This window comes from Stegodyphus dumicola, chromosome 4, assembly GCF_044657685.1.
Source record: "Stegodyphus dumicola isolate Sdum_Otavi_A_Nest chromosome 4, ASM4465768v1".
Lineage (NCBI taxonomy): Eukaryota > Metazoa > Arthropoda > Arachnida > Araneae > Eresidae > Stegodyphus > Stegodyphus dumicola.
Genome location: NC_140771.1, coordinates 184,745,307 through 184,766,034, shown reverse-complemented (window position 1 = coordinate 184,766,034; position 20,728 = coordinate 184,745,307).

Below are 20,728 nucleotides of genomic sequence, written 5' to 3'. Positions count from 1 at the left end.
TTTCATAATAAATTCAAAGATAAAGATGTAGTGCTTGACTAACAATTTAATTTAAGGCTAACTGAAAACTGAAAAAATCTGCTTAAAGATTAAATAACAATTATATAGGGCAATATTAAATTCTGGTGCTTTTATTAAGGAAATAAATAGTTTAAACATAGGTATATCTGAATAATACGATCAAACAAATAGTTAGTCATATTTGCATTTTATTTACAACATTGAATTTTTAAAGTAATGCAAAAATATGAAATTACTATAATGTGTTTATTAGAGAATAAACACATTATAGGTTTTCATATACATTGTTTATATATATTTTTGGTACTAAATATATTTAAACTTTAAGTAAGTTTACAAAATAAAAGCTGTATGTAATAGGAAGAGTAATTATAATAATAATAATAATAGTAATAATAATAGAAATAATAAGAAGAATACGTTGGTTAGTTGGCAGAATTTAAGAAAAAATTGTAAGTTTAAGAAATTCTGAGCTTTAAAAACCACTAATTATGTTCCGTTTCTACACTTTTTTTCTTTTAAAGCAACTGTTTAAAGTCCTATCATAAAAGTGTATAGATTTTTTAAACTGGGACCTGATTAGTGAAGCTTGAAAATAATAAAAAAGCTAACTTGGAAACGTTTTTAAATTAACAGCTTCTTAAAATGACCGATCTTTCAGTAAAAGAAAAATGTGACTTAGAAGACTAAATTTAATTACTTGTGTTTCAGTTACCGCAAACTGAGGCAAGTTTATGGAAATTAATAATAAAGTACTGGGTAAAAATAATACTTTTCTTTATTCACTTTTGAAAATATGAGCTACTGAATAGAATTACGAAATACAAAGTTTATATTACGCTCTTCTTTATTTTAATTATCAAAAAATATGTACATTATAGATGAATTCCATAATTAATGCAGGCTTGAATTTCTGTATTTCAAAATTTCTCGCCTTTACGATATATAAAGCAACAACTCCTTCCATACTATATCAGGACTACTGTTTATTCTAATCTGCTTGGCAAACATGAGGTGTCCTGACTAGACAGTGAGTTTGACTACAAATTATATCTTATGGAATGTAGAAAAGATGACAAGATGAGAAGGGTTAAATTACCCTTTATTTTCCACGATATTACAGGCGCTCCCGCACTTAGGGATACAAAGACCAACCACTTGTGGTCTAAACGTAAAAAATAAGACTTCTAACTAACTAAAATTTAAATAAAAGCTAACTTTTAATATTTTACACAGATGATTAACACTAAAATTGGCATTTTGAATTAGTACGTTATGTATTACGCAAACAGCGGCAAACTACCATATGTCTTTAGTTTTCGAGAGGACTAAAACCTCTGGTCTTAAAGACAGACAGAAACTGATGGCAAGCTTACGTGAAATGCAGTGGCAAGGCGGCTCACTTTCTCTCGATCTAACTCTGCTCTTGGCAAAAAGCCACAACTTAAATACTTAAGCGTTAGCAAGTACACTGCTCAAAAAAAAAAAAAAAAAAAAAAAAAAAAAAAATGGGACAGTGCTATATCTCCCGTTCTACTGGGCCGATCGACAAAATTCAAACTGCGTTTTTCATGTCTCGAAAGCGCGACTTAGGATATATATTAGATTTATATATAGCACTATTCTAACATAGGTATTTTGACACAAAATCGGACTTTTTCTGAAATAACATACCAATTTTTTTCCATATTTCGATTCTACGACTCAAATTATGCCAGAATACCAAGTCTTGTAAAAATCGTACGTCTAGTTTTTAAAATATTAGCTCTCAAAATTTTAGCTCCTCAATGTTAATTGAATTTGGCAAATATTTATTAATATCTCTTTTTTTATTAAACTTTTTTAATTTTTTCTCTCACATTTCGAAATTTAGGTTCATTCCAAATGAAATTTACCTATTTTTTGTGTTTTATTTTTAAAATTTCTATTTTTAAATAATTTTTATAAATTTTTCGAAAAAAATTTTGAAATATAACCTATAAAATTTTTACCATCATCATAAAGTAGGTGTATTTTTAAGCATATCTGCAAAAAATTAGACTTTTTTATTCAAAATTTTCTAAGATATACACGAATTTACATATTTTCGCGTTTTGAAATTTGGCATCATTTTTTTGAGCGATAATAACGCCAAATGTGGTCTATGGATTTTTGTTACACTGAATTGCCACAGCTATTTTTAACCTTAAATTTCAAGTAAAATTTTACGGAGAATTAATTATATGAATTTTTTCCCCTCAATAAGGCGTAATAAATATTTATTAATACTATATGAAAAGCTATTTTTTTTAAATTATAGATGATATTATTAAAATTTTTAACAATTTTTTTAAATTTCTCTCTTTCTTCCTTTTTTAAAAAAAATAAGAGTACATTTTTCTAAGAGTAAATTTTTACCTTCGGAGTTTTATCGTCTGCTACTTTAATTCGTTTAAATCCAATTGTCTAAAACTGAGAATTTTCGTTTAATGTTTATTTGAATTTTATGACATTAACTGCATAATTTATTTCTAAACAAACTGTTGCTTTTGAAGTGGCTGAAAGAGCGGCAGATACTACCATCCATATTTTTAAAGCACAGTATATTTTTATAGAAACATAAGATTTAGAATAATCATTTATATAAGTCAAATTATGATATAAACATACAACCCTCTAGAGACTGAATTAGTGGAAGTTCAATGGTTATGTAGAAATGATCTGCAGCTATATAATGCCTGGATAAGTCAGCAGCTTCTGTGGACAAGTAAGAATAATTATATAAACGACACACAACATTCTGCATTCAATTAACAACGAGGATACGATGTTTATTAAATGAATTTAAGAAGTTTTAACACATAAAAGAACCAACTCATTTTTTATCCTAAAACGTATTTTTGTTCGCAGCGTATTTTCATTACATCCTTAAAATTCAAATTTAGAATGTAATTGTCAAGAACTGAATCCTAATCATCAGTAATATAATAAGTAATCATTACGGTTATTAATAATCCGTCTTCTAAAGTAATTGCAAATATTTCAAAAAACTTTCTCTCTGAATGCAAATATTTTTCTATGCAAAATTTTTAATTTTATATTAATCAAGATTGCACACGATATTATTTATTTGCACTTCAATTTTTACCGTCAGCTCTAGTAGAAGTAACGAATCAATTATATTTAATTAAGGATTGGATTGGATTATTTAATGATGGCAAAGCACACGAGGGCTATAAGCCTAAAGGGAGGGATGCCTTCGTGGAAGACTTTCTAAGGTAAACTGGCTCGTATACACGTTACACATGGAGAAAACCACGAAAACGCCCAAGCAGCCAGCCCGTTCGCGGGATTCGAACTTCAGACCGAACTACCAGTACTCAGCGTCTTTACCGCTCGGCCGCTGGTGGGCTATTTAATTAAGGAACGACCATCTAAATTTAGAAACAGCGTACCGTAACAGCAAGTCAAGTATTGGCGCCGCATCTTTCATGTTACTTCCGAATGGCAAGCTACATGATTTTTAATGAGTATTCGGGTTTTGCTAGTAACTTCATTTGGAAATCGCGCTTAAACTAGGTTAGTTGATTATTTGAACATAGAAAGAACATGGGAGCTATTTGGTTAAGATGCTTTCATAGAGAACCTTTGTAAAGAGAGCCTAGAAAACTACGAAAACCAACCATGCAGCCTGGGTTAGACTTCGCAACAAGCAATTAGTATTTAACAATCTTCAAATGCTAGGCAACTGGTGAGGCTCCAATTAAATCTCCAATTTAATATTTCCTTTGTAAATATTTAAAATATTGTTGTATACTTAGACACAAAAAGCAGAATTTAAGTTTTGTTAACTCGTTAATAAACTACCAAGCCGTAGTGCAAATGAATATTCAATTTCTTTTGCAATAATTGTATTCACTTAATATTCTTGGAATATGAGCTAAAGAAGGAACGTTCTCGGAAGATTAAAGAAGTGTTTAAATCCAGTGATATAAGGTTTGTCTTAGAAGCTCAGGATCAAAACGATTCTGCAATTGCCCCAGTAGTTGACTTGTAAATGGTTGTGAATGAAGCAGATGACTTTTAATCTTACGTTTTCAGTCAGACAACGTATTCCAAATGTTTTGTATTGCATGACAATGCATCTTTTCATTATTCAATAACCAGTCGGAAAACCGCTTGTGTTCCGAAAATAAGTATGTGTACTCAATCGTCCTGCATGTTTTTCAAATTTGTCTTCTTGTGATTTTGTTTCTTTCCCAAAAACTAACGTTGCCTCTCAAAGGAAAGTTTTTTGATATTGAAGAGACAAAAGGAGTATGACATCTACTTTTAGAGGCATGTCAAAAACAAATCTCTACAAGCCTTCTCTTCCATTACATGTTGTGCAGTCAGACAAAATGTTGCATCAGCGTAAATTCTATAATCTATTTTATTACACTCGATTACTTTACTAACATACAGTGAATATATACTAAATCTTTTACTTCAGCTTAAGTAATTCGGAATTTTTGACGGAATTCTTGTCGGAACTAGGACTTAGAAGATAAGTCAAATTAAATATTTCGATAACCCAATAAATTCAAGGTCGAATTTCAAAATTTTATTTTCGAAGAATGGAGAAATTTTTTCAGTTTTGGTCCATTATCCTAAGTATATTTGCTTTGATTCTTTATTTTTCCATAAAAGCGAAAAATTTACGTATGGTATACATATAACGCATAGCTTCAAATGAAAATTTAATAATATACGGAGTGGTTATAATTAAAGTGTTACATTGAAACGGTCAGAAAACGAAAACTACTGGATCAAATGTTATCAAGCTTAGTAATCGTGTAAAGGAGGTCATAGGAATTTATTTTCCGGGAAAAAAAGGAAGTTCGAAACCTCACCACCAGGGATAAAATGGCGCTGTATGCAATATTGTTAATAGAAATATGGGTCGGAATCTAACTTAACCTTTTGTTACACGGGTTTAATATGTTGTATACCCTTAAGAAACTTTGACGTAAGCAAATTACCATTTAAAGGTGTTAAATTCGATAAACGTTGAGTGCACCATTCGTGTAAGTGAGAAATTCGTCCGTGAAAACCACGAATTAGCGATTAGAAAATGTGAGATCGCAAATCACTCGCACAAGTCCGTACAATCTGGAAATCATTTTCTTACAGATCGCTAATTTGTAATTTTTGAAGCCTGAATTTGGCCCTAAAACATAAAGATACTGATTCAGAACGCTTTTAATCGATTTGGGCCAAAGAAATCCCTCATGTTATACATCTAGTTCCATTGCATTCTCCTACTGCATTCGATTGCATAGCAGTCATTCCACACTGTTTAGTGTTGAATGAGAGCTACTGTTATAACCGAACCATTTTTCTCTGAAGAGCAGTCGACAGCTGGACCACTGTGATTGCAGCTCATTTAGAGTCAATGTTAAAATGTTTCGTGATACATGAACTGCAGTAACATGGCATTTTAGATACTACGATTTTTATGCAGGGCTGGGCCCCACCTGACGTGTGTCGCACAGTTACTTAGGCAACATTTCACGAATGAACGTCTTATAGGCCAACACTTTCCCTCTTCCCACCGGTCCTCAACCTCTGTGGCTTTTAGCTATGGGGTTTTCTCAAAAGCACTGTTTATGGTGATAATCTAAATAATTTGGCAGAAATGAAAAATGTGATACACTGACATATCCGTAACATTCCTCCTGATATGCTAAGAGCTGCTGTTGAGAATGCAGTAACAGGATTTAACTTGCTTTCGGAAAATGCTGGACGCTACATTGCTACATGCTTTGTAACACATTTCGGAAAATATTAAACATATTTTAAACAGATGTTTTCGTGTCTTATTTCATTTATCAATCTTGTATACAGCGCCATTTTCCCCCTGGTGGTGAGTTTTTGAACTCTTTATTTTCCGCAGAAAATAAATTCTCGTAACCTCCTTTACACGATTCCCAAGTTTGATAACATTTGGTACGGTAATTTTCCTTTTATGGCCATTTCAAATTGGAACTTTAATTATAACCACCATGTAAATTAAACTTTAAAAATTTGGCAGTTTGGTTCAAGTCCCAGCTTTAAAAATATATATATAAATATAATCTTTTATATTAATCCTCTTAGAAAGAATGTTTTTTTTAAGAAGCTAATTTTTCTCTCGCGTTATAGATTGTATAAAAAAACACGATCTTTAATATGATTTAGATTGTTTCAGCTGATATAAGAATCGGGTTACTCGGTGGTACAGAATAAACCCTGCTGGACTGTTTTATTTCTTTGTCATTTAGCAAAAATATTTTAATTAAAATATTTATCCTTTGGACTTCGCTTTAAACTTTATTTATAGTTAAAATGACTAGAAAATGAAAAGCTGTCTTCAGCTGAAACGCAATTCATGTAATTGATATTTTTAAAAATTGACAAGAATGCAAAATTTATGGAAGTCTAGCAATCGAAAAATCTTAATTTTCTTGTGTGTGCACTGAAAATAACTGTAGAAGGAAAGAAGAAAATTAGGGAGAAAAGTAAGCAAAAATTTGCAGGGAAATTTGGCTGTCAGACATACCAAGATGTTTCAAAAAGTTGGACGCTTTTGAATATACTTTCAGATATTTCAAAGAATTTAGGTGTTTAAAGAAAAAACACTTGAACGTGTACACCAGCAAATACCATCAATTGAGCTTGTGGTTAACAGAAAAGACAAAAACGATATCATTGCAAATTAAAGTGAAGAGCGACTGGTTTTAGACTATATGGTTGTATAAATTTAAATTACGTTATAGAACATCATATCGTATCATAAATTGAGAGTCCCATGATTTTCTCATTCGAATTATTTGAATATTCAGGAGTTTATCCAGTGATGTATGTGGATGTCACCCAAAGACATGTTTTTTTTTTTTTTTTTTTTTTTTTTTCCTCCTGATGAAACAGCGGCCGAGCGGTAAAGTCGCTGAACGCTGGTAGTTCAGTCCGAGGTCCGAATCGCGCGAACGGGCTGGCTGCATGGGCATTTTCGTGGTTTTCCCCATGTGTAACGTGTATGCGAGCCAGTTTCCTTTAGAAAGTCCTCCACGAAGGCATTCCTCCCCTTAGGCAGATAGCCCTAGTGTGCTTTGTCATAATTAAACAAACCAAAACCTCTTTATGAAACCAGTCTTTCCTTTCATCTCATATCTTCAAAATGTTTAGCCTCTAAAGACTGATAAAGGCTCTGACCAAATATTGATGAAATGGATTGAATTGGATTATTAAGTTACGTCAAAGCAGGGCTTTGGAAAAGGAAGGATGCCTTTGTGAAGAACTTTCTAAGGGAAACCAGCTGGCATACACGGCACACATGAGAAAATACACGAAAACGCCCATGCAACCAGCCCGTTTACCGGGATTCGAACCCCGGAGTGAACTACCAGTGTTCAGCGACTTTACCGCTCGGCCGTGTGTGGGCCTTTATGAAATGGAAGGCGATAACTTTATTTAAAATGATTGTAAAAAATATCAAGATATTTCGAAAATTTGGATGCTTTTTAATATAGTTGCGGAATGCCTAAAGAAAAAGAGCAAGAATAAAGTAGAATGCCTGAAGAAAAAGAGAAGAAAAAATAAATTTTTGGGTAAAATTTAGTATTTGTATTTTTTTTTAATTTAAAACTTTTTAATCTTATGATATTTGATTCTTACGATTTCAAAAATAAAATATTTGACTAAAATATGAATAATATTTAAGAAGCCAAATGTAGGATAAAATTGTGTAAAGCAATGGGCACAATGATAAAACTGTTTAAAGCAGTGTATGCAATTCATCCTAAGTTAAAATGTCGGTTATACATCTCTCTTATTTATATATATCTTTTCTGAACGGAACATTGAAAGACGTTTTAATTGTGCTTTACTGTATTTTCTCTTTTAATATATGCAGTTTTCAAACGCATCGTAGTCCGGGTTACAAAGTATTCCTCCGAAAGAAACGCAATTCAAATAAATAAAATCAAATTCTGGAAAATTTATAATAATAAATATATTAAAAATGCTCAATTCGAAGGAATAAATAGAAAATTTTAAAACAATTATCTGAAGAGACAATGCAACACAACCAATTAAAATAAAAGTATAAAAATTTAAAAATTACCTAAAATAATAACTATGACGAAAAAATATATAAAGAAAACTATTTGAAAAAAAATAAACGTTGCACCTTTATTTACGCAGTTCGAATAGGTAAATAGAAATTTTTAAAACAGTTATTCGAAAAAAAAAAAAAAAAAAAAGTGCAACTTAAACAATTAAAATGAAATTCGAAAAAGAAAAAATTACTTAATAAGTTATAATTAAAAATATAATATAAAGAACATTATTTGGAAAAAGGAACGATGGTGACTTTTTTTCCTTTCACGGGAAAGGAAACTAGGTTGCCATATATTAAGAAGTTCGCCAAGTGAACTATTCTTGGCGCAAACTGACAAAAAAGTGCCAACATAAATTTGTGAATTTCTCCGTAAATTTCGCTCCAAAATTTACAAAATTTCATACTTAGGCGTAATTTGAGTCGTAGAATCCAAATATGTAAAAAAATTGGTATGTTATTTCAGAAAAAGTCTAATTTTGTGTCAAAATACCTATGTTAGAATAGTGCTATATATAAATCAAATATATATCCTAAGTCGCGCTTTCAAGACATGAAGAACGCAATTTGAATTTTGTCAATCGGCCCAGTAGATCAGGAGATATAGGACTGTCCCATTTTTTTTTTTGAGCAGTGTACAATTTGCATAAACATATTCACGCGTTTATTCTGGCCGGAAGTGGAAAATAAGAGATGATAGTAAAGTTTTAAAATAAAATAAACGTTAGTCAAACTTAAGATCCTTACAACCTAATAAAGCTTACCGATACTGTATTCATTTTGTAAGGAATGAATTATTTAGAATTAATAACTTATGAATTATTTAGAAGTAATTATTTACAAGTAGTTAATAACTTAACTTTATTGATCTTGATGCAATGCTAATTTATGCGCATATATAAGACAGATTTAAAACTATTAACAATATAATTTACCTAATGAAACCATCACTACAGTAGATTTATGGAAGCTTTAGTACTCTTATGTAACCAGTTTACAAACGTAGAAACAGCTAGTTGTAAATTAGTTCAAAAGACTTTACAAGAATTATGAATGATTTGTTCAGGATAATGCATACCTGAAATTTATATCCATGAGAAATTCCTCATAATTCATTACTAATATTTACAAAATTAAATGAAATTTTCTAGAAAGAACATTAACATGCGCTAAATTAAGCAGCACTAGGAAGCATTTACAAAGACATTCTAAGCCTCGACATAATTCTTGAACATAAATATTAATGCAAATCTTATTTTTATCTTGAGTCAGCAGAAACAAGAATAGTCTTATATACAAACAAATGTGTCACTACGTTTGGTTTGATGATTTGCAGTGCCGACTGTCACACTATTGGACTTGGATTCCAGTCTCAAAGGAAGCATGACGTTTTTGTAAAAGCCTGTTATATTTTGGTTAGGAGGTCATTTAAAATATTTCAGAGCCGAAATTCCTCTCAAAAGTGATCCCATGCAGCATTCTTGGCTGTTGTGACCGAGGTCCCAATGTTAAATTTTTGTCTAATTACATTTGTGACCTTAATAAAACGTCACAGAGATGTCACATTGCTATGTGGATATAAATATCACACGAGTGTGGCATATACGTCATAGAAAACATTTAATGTGACCATAAAAAATTCTCAATCTCCCCCACCCTGACTTTTCTTGACTTTGCTCACGTAATTCTTCTTTAATAGATGGTAAATCCTGCACGCTGATCTCCCTCCGCTTGATTCATTGTTAAATGTTTCAATAAACCTTTCAAAATAATTTTTTTAATGTAATAAATTTTAACCCTGCGATTTTAGTTACTTCCTTTTTTATTAAAAATATTGAAAGTTGACAAAGTGTTTTTACTTAGTGTGACACTAAGAAATCGTGGAACTATATTCTGTGATGGACACATTCACATTCTACCGTATCTAGCGTTATTAAGAGAGGCTGACCAAAAGGTTTATGTATAGGTTTTTTTTTTTTTTTTTTGTCTTGGAAGATTTTCGCGACCATTTTTTTCTTTTCCACTTGTTATCTGAAGATGTGTACACTAGTATAAATGATACCAGTATTAATTAATATATACTAATAAAATAGTATTTTAAAAGCTATGAAGAAGAAGAAATAACGAATTGACAACCGATTCACTTTTAATTTTACTACCAAGAGTGTAGACTGAATGGCATCGGAAATATTTTACGCTCAATTTTTGTCTTACTGCTTAAAAATTTTAATTTAGGTGTGCTCAGTTTTATTTGATAGATATAATTCGACTTTTGTTGTTTAAATATTAAAAGGGATTTATTACATGCATTTTATTGCAATAAATGTTTAAAAGATTTATTTAGAGAAAACATATTTCTCACATAAGGTTAGGTTATCTGATTATGGCAAATTAGACAAGGACTGCCTACCTAAGAGAAGAAATGTCTTTTTGGAGGATCTTTTAAGGGGAACTGGCTCGTATTCGCGTAGCATATTACGAAAACCATCAAATCAATAGTGCAAAAGCATTTTTTACTGAGAGCGTGTGGATACGAACGCCTCTGAAAGAACATCTAGTGGGCTTACCTTTGGTTGAGGTGGAGCTTGAATGTGATCTTGGTCATAAAATAACAAAGGCTGCAGTCTTAAGAGATTCATTAGATCAACGAAGGTATCTTCTAGGCAACAAAACCGCTGCATTATTTGAAGAAGCAAAACTAGATGAATAAGTTCAAATTCATATGATAAACGCCGTACAAGCTCGTGGTCAACAGTCCTACGACTAAACGAAACGGAAAATCTGGTCTCAACAAATGAGTTAACTTCTTAAATTGAACTTAACAACAAAGACACATTGACTGAAAAGGAAATTTTGTCTCCTGTGAAATATGAATGTTCAGAATTAGATCTGATAAAGGCCTCCCCAGAAATATTTATACAAGAACAGAAGGAGAGCGTCGAATTGAAGCCGATTTACGAAGTTAAAATAAAATCTTCTAAATGTACCAGCCATATGTTGAAAGGCCAAATGCTCTTTTTCAATCGTGATGGAACACAAAGACTATTGCTTGTTGTTCCTGAAAAATATCGGAAGCAGTTGGTGACTGTGAAGAAGAAACAGCAGCTCACTCTGGTGCAACAAAGGCCAAAGATTCATTATTCAAAAAGCTTTATTAGATTTTATTTTTATTAAAAATTGTGACAAAGATGTCGAGAATTTTGTTAAAACTTGTGAGAAACTTCAAAGAATTTTAAAGCCGCGAGATAACAATAAAGCAAATTTGAAAATTGTCTCTGTTGTTACAGAAATATTTTCAAAAATAAATGTTGACGCTTGTGGGCCTCTACCCGTAAAACCTTCAGGAAATAAGTATCTTATAACTGCAATCTGCATGCCTTCAAAATATCCCGATGCAGTTCCTGTCACAAGTTTTGTTGAAACACGATTTCCACGATGTTTTCCACGTTCAACCACGATGTTTTCCTTCAAATTTTTAGTTGAACGGGATTTCAAAAAGAGGTCCAAACCGATCAAGCCACTTCTTTTACGAGTGTGCTGACATGAATTTTCTAGAAAAATTCGGAATTGAAAAGTTGTACGAAGTTCTGTTTACCACCCACAAAGGAATCCCGTAGAGAGGATGTACAGAACGTTTAAAAAAATTCTTCGAGTCCTATGTCTAGAATCTAGTCCGTATTGGGATAAAATCTTACCTCAGGCTTTATTTGCTATTCGAACGACTATTCACGACAGTACCGGTTTCTCGCTCGCGGAATTAGTTCATGGCAGAAACTTAAGAACTCCAATTATGCTATTGTATGAAAAATTATCTGGTAAAGAAGAGGAATAAAACACATTAATGTATTATATTTTTGAACTAATGAATCGAATGATAAAATGTCAAGAACTAGTTGCCCAGCATATGGAAGAAACCAAAGAAAGGTAAGAACTCTGGTATGATCGCAAAGCTGTAGAACGTAAATTTCAAGAAGGAGACTTAACTCTAGTTGTAGATCCATCGAAGCCAAACAAACTATCAGTTAAATGGGTAGATCCTGGAAAAATAGTTCAACAATTATCACAGACAAATTATGTAGTCGAGTTTCCCGAGAAAATTAAAACTCAGGTGTACCACATTAATATACTATTATACCACATTTTCAACGAGCAGAAAATATAAACTTGCTATGTTGAGAACACAGGATAAACGGCTATGAAGATGACTTCATCACCAAGTCTAAATTATAGCGCAGATACTGAAATGTCTGAAGTTTTGCAAGGCAACCAGTTGAATTCATTATTATCTAAAGACCAACGGAAAGATTTAAAGCAGTTGATACACAAGTATGCCTGTATTATCTCTAATGAACCAGGATGTATACCGAACATGATATAGAATTAAAAGTAGAAAGACCAATATGCACAAAACCTTATCGAATGTCTGCCAGACAAACCGAAAATTTAAAAACGGAAGTAGAAAAGATGATAAAACTCAAAGTAATAGAACCAGGTGAATCGGATTTTACCTCTCCACTCATACTGGTTGAAGTTCCTGGAAATGAGACAAGACCATGCATTGATTACCCTCGCTTGAACAAGGCAACTAGGACACAATATTTTCCCTTGCCAAACATTTAACATTTAGTGAAAAAGTGTCATCTACCAGATATATAATTGTTCTAAATCTTACTCGATGTTACTGGCAGATCCCACTAACTAAAAGAGCTCAGCGTTACGTGACAAATTTTGAACATTTAAACCCTTAAAGTTATCTTTCGGGCTAAAAAATGGCACCATATAATTTTAGCCGCTTGATGGCAGGATTATGAGGAAACTGTGAAGAATTTGCTGAACCCTATATTGACGATGTTCCAGTATTCTCGCAAACCTGGGAAGAAAATTTGAAGCACTTGGAAATTATTTTGGAGAAGATAAAATTGCTATACTGCTTATTAAGCCTTCGAAATGTCAGTTTGCTCATGCGACCGTCAAATATCTAGGTCATGTAGTAGGACAAGGTCAAAGAAGACCAGAAGTAATAAAAATCCAAGCCATAAAGGACTTCCTTCCCTAAACGAAAACACAAGTTCGGTCATTTTTAGGACTTTCGGGGTATTATCGAAGTATATTTCTGAATTTTCTGTGATTTCTGCACCACTGACAGATTTTTTAAAAGGAAAATGTTGCAAATCAACCATAAATTGGACTGACGACTACCAAAACGCTTTTGATGAACTCAAGAAACGGTTAACACAAAATCCAGTCTTATAAAGTCCGTACTTTTCTCAACCATTTATCGTACAGTGCGACGCTTCGAATATTGGTATTGGCGTTGTATTATCACAGATAAATGATAAAAGCAAAGAACATTCAATACACTTTGATCACTTTGATCGATATAGCTTTGATCGGTATAGCGCTTAAGAATGCCTAATCGGAGAGCGCGGTTTTGAATCCAGCAGAACATTTGGATGCTAACAAGTCTCTGTGAGGCCTGATGGTACTTCAAATACTGGTGAGTCCAATGTCCTCTCAAGAGACTGGATGGTAGGGAAAGTGTGTGATAAATCTTCGGATCCGCTCAGCAGAATGTTCTGCATCTAAATTAGGACCGAACTGTATAGAAATTGAGGATGAACTACTTACGTAAAGCTAATGGAGAATTACTGATTTGAAGCTCACTTAATCCCGCTTAGAACTACTGAAATCCTGAAATCCGCTGAGTTGGCTTCCGTCCCAGAGTATTACATAATCCATACAGAATTGGTTACCAACTCAGCAGTTTAAGGTCCTTGAAGATATTAAAGCACTGTGTTTCTTAGGAAGCCGAATCTCTTACCCATCGTACACAATACATGCATACTTACCAATACATAATACAAATATAAAATATAGGTTGAAATATGTGGAGCAATTATATAATACAAATACACACCACATTCTTGAATACATGCTAATACATTCTTAAATAAGTACTAAAACATAATTGAGTTAAAAACATTATACAAAAAATTATTACATCTTATGAAACTACTTTTATGCTTCCAATACCTGCACTTTATACCTATACACTATACATTTACCAATATTTCATTGACCAATATCTTGTACCATATTGTTACAAAAATGCATTATACAGCACGTAGAAGTACAATGTATTATAAATCTACTTATTCACAAGTATTCTTACATTGAAATGGCATTATACAGCAGGTACAAGTACAGTGTTTTATCAATCTACTTCTTAACAAGTATTTTTTTTTTTTTTTTTTTGCATTCTTAGGTAAATACTAAAACCTGTTTCAAGTACTGATACATTACATACATGCAAATTTACCTTACAGTATATAGTACTTTATCCACTCTCCTATTAGAACTGCTCAAAAATAGCGACCTCTATAGCCTGCCGATATGTGATGGGATTTCTGAACAGTCGTTAGCGAAGATCATGAATATCTAAATGGTCGCAATAGGACTTGACTCAGCTTCAAACACACTTGGGACATGCCTAATGACGCAATTCAAGAGCCTCATACCAATTTTTTAGCCATCATCCTCTCAAGGGAATTTTCTATTTAACAAATTTTAAATCCCATCCAGGCTCAAAGGTACTATACATTCACAAATCTCTGCACTTTCTTATGAATCCCGTCTCGGACCCAGAGGTAAGGCAGTAATTCAGTTCTTGGACCCATCGATAAGCCTTCTTTAACGATTATATATTAGTCAAGATGGCATATTCTAGTGCAGAAGGAGAATGTTCTGAATGTAGTCTAAAATTTTCAAATTAAATCAGTACAAAATAATGAATTTCATATCTCTCAAATTTGAGCTCCAAAAGAAAAACATAGCACTTTCTGTAAAGGAAGACTGAATAGCATCTAAAGTGCACTAAAAGGAGAAGTCATTATATAACTTTTCAAATATGGGGGGGGGGGTGAGAAGTGAAAATATATGCTAAAAATTCAAGAGTTTTTTCCAAAATTTAAAATTAAATGTTAGTTTGTGTGAAAAGGAGTTTTAAAGAAATTAAGTATATTAAACATAATAATATATATTAAACATAAGCTGTTATTTATATGATAAGGAAATTTATATAAACGCATTTTCAGGAGGTATAGATTGAGTGTTCACTTATTTCCCAAACCTTATACTAAATTAAAATTATGTCGAGTATTATCATCACTCTCTGATGGCATCGCTAGGAATGTGTGCGAATTCATTTAATTATAATCTTCTTCGTTTGCTTCGAAATCTCCTTTAGGTAGAAGGCTTGCACATTTTTCAGTAATGGCAGTGAATAAGTGCTGGTTCAAAGCATCGAAATTTCCTCGGAACATTCCTGGAATTCTTCCGACTCATATAATGGACATTCCGGACACGGCTGAGTGAGAAGAAATTTCAGGACGACATAGCAGAAGAAAAAAATATTCTGCTTTTTATGGGAGTTCTGTGTAGAGATGAAAAGTTAAAAAAGAAAATTAACTATTAATAGGCTTAAAAGTTCATTAATTGAACGAATTTTTATATAATTTATTTATATGTTGATGCTCCATAGCTTTTTTTCGGTAACAGAAAGATAATAATTATCATCTGCTACATAATTATCAATGATTTTAAATACTTACCTTTATTACCAACTTCATATTTATCACTCATTCTGAGATATATTTAAGGATATGAACAACGGTAAACAAATTGTTTCGGAAACGGATAAAACAATCATCATGTAAAGCTGAAAGTCGAATTCGCAAGACCTATTACTTGCAATACAGAAATAAGAGTAGTTTACTAATAAGAGTAGACACAAAATGCAAACGTTCTTTTGTTTAAGAACTAGTACTAGAAGCTTAATATTTGGAAAAAAAAAAAAAAAAACGAAAAGTAAATCAGAAAGTTATAAAATTCACTGATTGAAAAGATAAGAATTTTAGAAGCATATATGTTTTTAAAGGTAGCATTTTATGTGATTTGAATTGCCAAAGATTGCGGGAGAATCCTGTGGATTTTAAATGAAATGTTCAGTCAATGCTTCAGTTTTTATTTAATCCTAAAACTAGCCGGCTCTGCTATTAAACACTTTAGGGCAACAGCAAAAATCCTTTTTAACCCAAAGGGCTGTTAGCGCAAAAGGGTTATTAGTCTCGAAACGGCGTGAGTGCGAATACTATAAACGGCTGTATCATTTTTAAAGTTGTTACTATCAAATATTATCTCCTAGTATAAGAAATTAAATAATGAAGAATCTGCATGAATGTATTGTTACGAAGTTTGTACATAAATAGTAATTTTAGTGCAATTATGTGTGAAATTGTACTTTCCTGTATAATAGTAATAAAAAGCTCCATCTGGTGCTATGCGTACTGAAGGTGTCTCCAATTACGTTCAATCGAACTTGGCAGCTTTTGTAGAGATTGTTTGTAGAGCGTAATGTGCTGTCAGTGTCAGCTTTGGGAGTGAATAAATAGGGAAAATAGCAGATTGCAGATTATATACCTAAATTTAAAACAGACTCATGGTCTTGCTCCTGTTTGATAATAAATGGAGATCAATCTGGATTGCACTATAGTTATCGCCGTTCTTCTTGCCTCTCCTGGTAATGGAATGCTGCGCTGGAATACATTTCGCCTTAGATGAAAACCTCTCATCTGGACGCCCTTGTGCTATGTCTTTATACGCTAGAATTATGTCTATGTTATGTTCGACCGCATATTTAACTGTCTGTCCTGTTACTATTGTACCTTCAAGAGGTTTATCTGGAAACAGTTGATATTATTTCCAAGTTGTGTGAGCTATGTGCTATAGCCCTGTCTTCTTTAGTATTGTCACAATATCTCAAACGCATCCTTTTTTTAACACGGTAACATCACACCCGCCTCGTCTAACTCTGAATGTGTTTGCTCCCTTGTCCCCAAGTGTTTCCTTGAGGAAACCGATCTTGCCAGTTGTATATTTCTGGGGCATGATAAAACTTGACTCAGTACCTCCCCTCATTCAAAAAAGGGATATGAGCTATAGTAGCACATTAATAACGATTACATATGACGTAATTCGTAAACGTTCGTTTTGATTCAATACAACCAAGTATTCAAGAACATTTTGTACATAATAGGATTGCAAGTTATTTATGATTCCTTGCATGCGTCTTATCGTGCACAGCTTTGCAAAATTACATGAGTTTTAAATGCTTAAATATCAATCTACTTACAAAATTTGGCATTTCTTGTCATTCTTTAATAGTGCAGAATTTTCTTTCTTGAGCATTATTTTAATAATCTAGTCAAATCTACATCAGGCAGTGTTTTAACAGTAGAATCAAATCTCCGTCAACGAGTGTATTAGAAACTGACCGAAGAAAAAATAGAGAAAGCATAAACAAAGAAAGATGATTTTAACACTAATATTACCACAGTTCTTCTACGGGGGTGGGTCAAAGCTGATCCACAGACTTCAGTGATGTTATTTTTAATTTATATGGGAGATACATATAGAAGATAAAGTGCTTGATGCTTAATACAATTATTTTTAATTAATAGTTTATAAAATTTAGCTTCTAGAATGTTACATAATATAAAATTTAGTTAGAAAATTAAAATTTTTAATTTCAGAACGGACACTTTTAAGATTTTGTCAGCCTGTATAAAATGAAATGCAAGAAATTTCTTTTAAATAACACACATTGTAATTAATTTAAATTTCATAATGTTCCTATAGATTAATAAGATATTAAATCATAATAAAATTAATCATAATAAATATGCATGACATTTACATTACACTACTTTCTCTGGAAACATTTCACACAGAATACTATAGTTTTTGTTTCTGTTTTCGCTGTACATAACCCACACACAAAATTTGAATATTTGTCACAAACAGCATTAGTTTTATTGTCTTTGCAATGCTTTATCTGGTAACGTTTTCGTTTGTTCAAAACTTGTGGGATAATTCGTAGACTTATATCTTCTGGCTTTTTGCAATATATTTCTCTCTTAGCACCTCGGCAATTTTAGAATATAGTCGCTTCTGCTCAGATTAGAACATATTGTCTCTTTAAAAACTACCCATGCATTGTTCACCGCTAGATCTGAAGTATTGAAAACAAAATAGGCATTGGCCAACGCTTTGATGCAGATTTCACGGAACATTTCCTTGCCTTCAACGTCTTCTTCAAACGTCTTCTTGATCTTCAACGTCGACTTCAAATTTTGTTTGATTGTACAAATTTATTTTTTCAGGAGTTTTCTTCTCACTTTGAATAACTTCTAATTAAGAATGCAAAAGTGCTAAGGAGAAGTACATTTTTATGTTTTTTACATTGGTAGGAAGCAAAGATGGTGGTATTGTGTGTCATGAAGATTGTTGAATATAATTCTTTTTTCGTTTTCTTCAAAGAATTTACAACTTCTCATTTCGCTCTATTGATTGTTCCGACATAGGTCAAACCATTTTCTTTTTGGCTTTCTTCAAGTTCTAGATATGTAAAAAAACTATCACTTGCTATATTACTTTCTGTCTTGAGGTAAGGCTTTACTAAACGAAAAGCAGGATTTTCGCTAATACTTTTTATTTCATAAATCATTTGATGTAGAATCATCTTTTCGTAAGTATGGAAGTGAGTTGATTATGTACTTTCATCTCACGTGTACAGCCAACCAAAATTTGATGCCAAATTTATCCAGTTTATTTGGCATATATTGTAAAAATTTACAGCGTGTGTTTATCTGATAAAGCTGCTTATCTACAGGAATGTTTTTCCTGTTTTGTAACACATAAACAGTTTTTTTATGAAAATATTCCTAACATCTGATTTTAGTTCAATCTATCTTATCTTGAAATTCTTAAATCAAAACGCATATATCGCATGATTTCTAAAATTCTGTTCCGGCTCGTTGTTAAAGGGAAAAAATTGCGGCCTTAGGTCTTTGACGAAAGTCTGGTGATTGAGAGCTAAAGCTACTCGAACATATAATATTGCAATAGAATCCAGCGCATCAACACAAGTGCTTCAAGCTTCATTATTTAGTACTGGTCTTGCTTCCACTTCTGTACATTTCTTTATGATATTCAAAATTTTATCATTTATGATAAAATTTTATCATTATTCAAAATTTTATCATTTACGATAAAATTTTGAATTATGATGAAAAGTTTCCAGGAAGTTATAGGACTGTTATCAGCAATATTTCTTTTGGATTATGTTGTAGGTCCCGGATTTTTTTTAGAACACTTTGAATAGGTTTTCAACCAGAAAAAATTGAACACTGCTGATGTATTTTCCATATAGTTCCATCTTTTGCTTGTTCGAAATTGCTTTGAAGAAGTGATTGCTCTCCTTTAGTTTTTATGTTTTTCTTAACACTTTTACTATTCTCTGTTGTTTTATGAACTTCTGGACTGCATTTATATTGAATATTTTCATTCAGCTTGCTGTCAGCTGAACTGGATCTAGAAGATCAGGTTATATTCCCAATAGTTCTTTCGTCATTTATAACAAAATGTTCATCATGATCAGATGCATTTTCGACGCAAGAAACATTTTCTGAAAGTTCATTTGGAAATTTCAAAATTACTTCATTCGAAAGACCTCTCTTGCATCACTAAACGTGTGCAAAACTGGAATGCCACTAATTTTTCTTTCCTTCCGTGCACTTTACAACAGAGAAAATATTATTTGATTTAGTTTCTAGCATATAACAGAGATAAGAATATTCTACAACATTTCAATACATATATAAAATAGCTTCCAATCACAAAAGTTGCTTACAGGGTGCACATCATATATGTGGAGACTCCCCGTACTCTTTTCACCCTATTGTAGAAAGCATGTGCAATACCTCTCCTTACACTATTCTTTGTAACTGAAAAATGTAAATCTGAAATTCTCGTTGAAATGAAAGGCAAAGACATTATCTTGTTCGAGTCAGCTTAGAGACACCCCCCGTGGTAGTTCTAGGTATTCAAGCATGTAAATAAAAAATAATCGTTGAAATTCAACTAAATTCGTTTTAAGACATTATAATGAATATTTGGGAATAGTCCAAAAATTTGAAATTTAGTTTTGAAACACAAATGGGAAGCGAGCATAAAACTACGTCTTGGGCCACAGATGCCCCGCCTTGGTAATTCTAGCCTTAAAATTTCCAATATTTAATATAATTTAGATTTTTATTAAAAATATAATATTTACTTTTAAGTATTACTTTTCCCATCAGTTAAAACAAACAGCTTTTGACAAAGACATTTTTTGCATCATTGAAAATTTAAACCACTTTTAAAGTTTTGGTTCTAATGTTGAAAATCTCTAAACCGAATATTACTCTCCCAGAAGGCACCAGATAATACGCTTCATTTTTAAGATAACTTTTGTACAATTTAAACGAAATGAAATAGAACTTGGATTTAATAGAATCTGGTGCTAAATATAAAACTCCATGAAAGTGGAAATTTTATTTTCTATTTTGCTGACTGAAATTTTATTTCTGGCTCTTCAAAAATATTCTGGTTTTTGAAACTTAAAATAAAAAACGGAAAATATGAAACACAACTAACTACTGAAATTTAAAATCTTGATAAATTTTACTGAATCGAAAAGAAAAAAAAACCTCA